The sequence below is a fragment of the Pteropus medius genome, unplaced genomic scaffold, assembly GCF_902729225.1.
Source record: "Pteropus medius unplaced genomic scaffold, Ma_sr-lr_union100, whole genome shotgun sequence".
NCBI classification, from domain to species: domain Eukaryota; kingdom Metazoa; phylum Chordata; class Mammalia; order Chiroptera; family Pteropodidae; genus Pteropus; species Pteropus medius.
Genome location: NW_024351730.1, coordinates 39,690,763 through 39,694,334, shown reverse-complemented (window position 1 = coordinate 39,694,334; position 3,572 = coordinate 39,690,763). Strand labels below are relative to the sequence as shown.

At 33.3% G+C, this 3,572-nt stretch overlaps 1 pseudogene; it reads left to right on the top strand.

Annotated features, from left to right (window-relative positions):
• Nucleotides 1-298: 298 nt before the first annotated feature.
• LOC120588643 (uncharacterized) lies at nt 299-416 on the top strand (annotated as a pseudogene).
• Nucleotides 417-3,572: the final 3,156 nt, after the last annotated feature.

The window sequence follows — 3,572 nt, the reverse complement described above, 5'->3', positions numbered from 1 at the left end:
TACCTACCTCTAAGCTCATTATATCCTCCATCAGAGAAATAACAGGAAATCATTCAATCACATCTAATGTTTTGGGTGAAACTTGCCTCGTGTGAGCGAGAGCCTGGCAAAAATTACATCTGAGACTTAGCTGAAGAATATGTTCATGTTTCATTTCTGGTCATACAAGAAGAAACTAATCATTAATTTCTAAAACTTAACAGATAATGAGAGCAACACTGATCAACTTGCTCAGTGTTTAGTCATGTTCTTGCCTTTGTGTGTATCTTGTCTGGTGGGCCATATCAAGAGATGTCATGTCTATGGTCATCCCCCCTGAACAAACCCGATCCCGTCTAATCTTGGAAGCTAAGCAGGGTTGGGCTTGGTTAGTACTTGGATGAGAGACCACCTAGGAAGAATAGGTGCTATATGCGTAAAAAATAAAAAATAAGGAATTGTAAGCTGACAAGGTCCTTGCAATCTGTGAGGTCAACCAAGGGTTGTCTCTCCTAAAAAAAATAAAAAATAAAAAAAAGAGATGTTACTAATTTCAACCATTTTTTAGGTGTCAATATCTGCTAGATAATAATTACAATTTTCCAAATGAAACCATTTCTTTTATTTTCTAATATGAAGCTTATTAGAGCATCAACTAATAACATGAATATAATGCCATTGGTGATGAGCATCTTCTTTCACTCAATCCTGTTATTAAATGGGATCACAAAGTAGTCCTATTGATATTTAGCTATGGTCACAAAAAACCTACCACATGGTGCCAAATAATATTCAGGACCTAAAGAATTTGGCTTACAGAGTTTATGAGTAAAACTGCCAAGGCTCCACTAATACAGGCAATATGAGAACTCATATTTTATTTGAATATATGTTCTACATATTTTAGCATGACTTTGAGTATGTATAAAATTGCTTTTTGAAGAAAGGTCGACTTTGAAGAGAAAGGCCCCTCTTATGTCTAATCTTTATGCAGAAACCCAATTATGAACATTCGGGTTGTTTCTCAATATTAATTAAATGATGCCAGACTTTCTAGTAATATATATGGTAACCTAGATAGAATCTTTATTTTCTAAAATCTTACTAAAATGTGTTTTTTTGCAAGGACTATATGTAAGTTGGTCATGAAGCAAATACTTAATGAAAGTTTGTTATAATATTGTAATTATGACGATAACTAATAATAAATTTGATAATGTTATAATAACAAATATCATTTATCAAGCTGAATAGTATATATAAAATTTTATTTAATTATCATAACAATATTATAAGGACTACTATTAACAAATAGTATGTATTATGTTCTTACTCTCTGCCAGGATGTCAGAATCTGGGCTGTTTTCTTTTTAATATTAATTTATCTAATTTTTAACAAGTTAACATTTAATATAAAGTAAGTATTCTTCACCTCCTCTTTATTAATCAATAAATCAAACTTTACAAAGTTATGTGCATTGCATTGCTAGCTGCTCTATAGTTTGGAACATATTCACTCAATGTTGACAATCCAAGGTAGCACATACAATAGCTATACTCTTTAATAGTTGTCTATTTATTGCAAACCCTTTTCCCCTACCATCAATGATCAAAGAAGTGACATCGATAGCCCATTTCCCCTAGCATCTCACCTTGATCTAAAAGCAAAATATCCCCAGTGTCTAGGTATAGTTGTCTTTGGCAAACATGACTAAAGCTGGACACATGTTTAGGAAATACTGATGGAGCATCACCTGACTACAGCTGGTTCCCTAATTTTAGGAACTTATTCAAATCCATCTGAATAAGCAGAATATTCATACGAGTACCAGTCAGTGTTCAGGCTGACTCCTTTCACAATATCCCTTGCACCTCATTTCTTTTTGATAAGTATAGATCTATTCATGACTGAACCATCTTCCCTAAGATTGATATATCAGAATGTGTGGGCTACAGTACTTATCAGCATTAATGACTGTCTTGATTTTATTGATGACATAAAGTTCAGTGGCTTTAGAAATTAGAAAAGAAAAAGAATGATTGCTTAATGAATTCTAGTTTCATTGCAAATCTAAATACTACTTCCTCATGAGCATTCTTTTCACTTTTCCAAATTTAAAAGAATAAATTATTTCTATAAGAAATTCATTATGGTTGGGTGGTTATTAATATGAATTCTTAACTCAAAGATTTATTTATGAACTCTGGTTCCATTACTTACCTATGTGAACTTGGACAATTCACTTAACTTACTCCTGTCAGATTTTTCATAACACAGAGGCAATAATGCTAGTTATCTCATAAAATTTCTGTGATGATTAAATGAGTTAAAACATGAAAGAATTTAAAGCTGTGCTTGGCACATATGAAATGCTTGCTAAATACCAGCTAAATAATAATGATGTCATCACCAACTCAGGTTGGCTTTTTCATCAGATATTGATTAGCCAAAGTTACAAAATATGCCAGTAAGGAACTCAAGCCCTCGTTCCTACAGCCTCAAAAAACTGAATTCTTCAGCAACCCAAGTTAGCTTCAAATGGATCTACAACTAGCTGAGTCTCAAATGAGACAGTAGGCCCTAGCAACCCCTTGACTACAACATCATAAGACCCTAAAAGTAGGTCCCAGTTTAGTTATATCCAGACTCCCAACTGGCAGAAAATGTAAAATAAATGCATCATTTTTTAGAGAACTACATTTGTTAAGCAGCAATAGATAGCTATTTACAGGCAGTGGAGAGTACAGGTAATTATGAGCTTTCTAGTTTAAGAGTCTATATGTATAACTATGTTAAGTTTGAGATATTATTTGCTATACAGAAGTCGAATGGTCCAGGAACTAAATGAGGACCATTTGACTCAGCAGTAGCACTGATTTCTTACTGGCAGTTTGACAAGTTAGCAGGCCCTGAACCAGATGCAGTGGATCAAAATAAACCAAAGATTCAGAACTGGTGACAGAAAAAACATATAAGTGGCTACTCCAAACAAATTTTTTTCTTCACTGAATGAAAAGGAAATAAATAGCTGGCCTGAGGAAGAGGTAAAGTTAAAGGTGCATTATTTTATGGTGAGGTAAGAAAAGGGAGTAGATAACTTCAGGAAAGTAAGAAAAGAGGAAAAGGACTTAACTGTACTTTTTAATGGAAAGGAAGAAATTTACATATAGCACAGAGTTAGAACAAGGTAAAGAAGAGGCAAATAACCCTCCATATCTGAAAAACTGGGTAAAAGCAATACTTAAGTCACATAGATGTTCGGGAAATTAAATAAGATAAAAAATATAAAGCTTTTAGTACAGTGTTTAATCTGTAGTAAACCATAAAAAAGTATCAAGTACTACTAATTTTGTTATTATTAGAGATACCAAAAGAGAATTGGTGGCATATGGCTTGAAGATGGCAAAAGAAGGGTACACATACATAGAACGATAACCTTTTTTTTTTTTTTTTTCATGAAAAGAGAGATGCTAGATGAGTTAAGAACCTACAGTTGGGAGCCATTAGAGAGAATGTGGAATCTAGGATAATTGAGGTAAGCTTGTCTGCATGTAAAAGCTCCATTGAGTTTTCTGTGATGAAGGCATGCATT